Source organism: Sinocyclocheilus grahami, unplaced genomic scaffold (assembly GCF_001515645.1).
Source record: "Sinocyclocheilus grahami isolate Dianchi unplaced genomic scaffold, SAMN03320097.WGS_v1.1 scaffold300.1, whole genome shotgun sequence".
NCBI classification, from domain to species: Eukaryota; Metazoa; Chordata; class Actinopteri; order Cypriniformes; family Cyprinidae; genus Sinocyclocheilus; species Sinocyclocheilus grahami.
Genome location: NW_015505479.1, coordinates 1,240,452 through 1,241,507, shown reverse-complemented (window position 1 = coordinate 1,241,507; position 1,056 = coordinate 1,240,452). Strand labels below are relative to the sequence as shown.

Below are 1,056 nucleotides of genomic sequence, written 5' to 3'. Positions count from 1 at the left end.
TTTTTTTTATTTATAAATGTTCTTCCCATTACCAAAAATGGTTCTTTAAAGAACTGATCACTGGAAGGTTCTGTAGGTACCAAAACGCTTCTTCAATGGCATTGCTGTGAACAAAAAAAACTTTTAGAACCCTCATTTTAAGAGAGCAGCTTGTGTTTTATTCTGGCTTTTACTTTAAACCTGGCGCTCTGCCAGACTATAGGCGTGTAACCACCCTGCCTGTATCTCCCGCTTTTTCTGCACCTTTCACCCTTCCCCAGGTGTACACACACACAGTGTGGGGTGGTTTTGTGGTCTTATCTTTGTAGAGAAGCAAGGCTTGGTTGGAGTTAGAAGGCTTGTTTGCCTTTTTCTTCTCTTTTTTATCTTTTGTTCCCAGCTCCGCTGCCATCTGCCGTCCCCCTCTTTGCTGGTACCTTTCTCTTGTCATCTCAATCATCGTTCACTTTTGATCTTGTTTTTCTAGTCAACATATCTTTTCTCCGTGTGTGTGCACCCTGATTTTTTTATAATGCTGGTGCCTCCCTCCCTAGTAAATCTGTCATTGACCACAGTAAGCAAATCTGCGCTGGATTTTTTTAGAGCTCTGTTTTCAGGTCTAAATATTCCCCCACCTTTCCCAGGTGCACAGGTATTTTGTTCCTGCAAACCCCGAGGCTTAGGCTTTCTTTCTAGTGTGCCATTTAGAGAGACTGCTGGTTGCACTCCATCACACATCAGACAGAAAGCAAAATTTATTCATCAGACACTCCTTACTAAAATACTACAGAATGTTACAGGGGGAAAAGATCAGACCAACCTAATCTACCTTTGCAAATCTGTGCAGCTGTTGAAAAACTGAATTGATAATAGAATTAATGTGCAATTTTAAAAAATAGTTTAACATTTTAAATAATTCGTCCAAAAGATGAATTTAGATGTTGTAAACCCTGTTTCCTGAAATAATTACTACAAAATGTTAGTTTACCTGCATTTAAAAAATGTAATTTTAAATCACATAAATTTGCAGATTTTTGTGAAATCAAACAGACCTAGTTATATATATATATATATATA

At 37.7% G+C, this 1,056-nt stretch overlaps 1 protein-coding gene across 1 annotated transcript in view; it reads right to left on the bottom strand.

Moving 5' to 3' along the window:
- Positions 1–1,056, bottom strand: part of lrp4 (low density lipoprotein receptor-related protein 4) — a 64,208-nt gene that overhangs the window by 52,185 nt on the left and 10,967 nt on the right. The window lies entirely within an intron of this gene.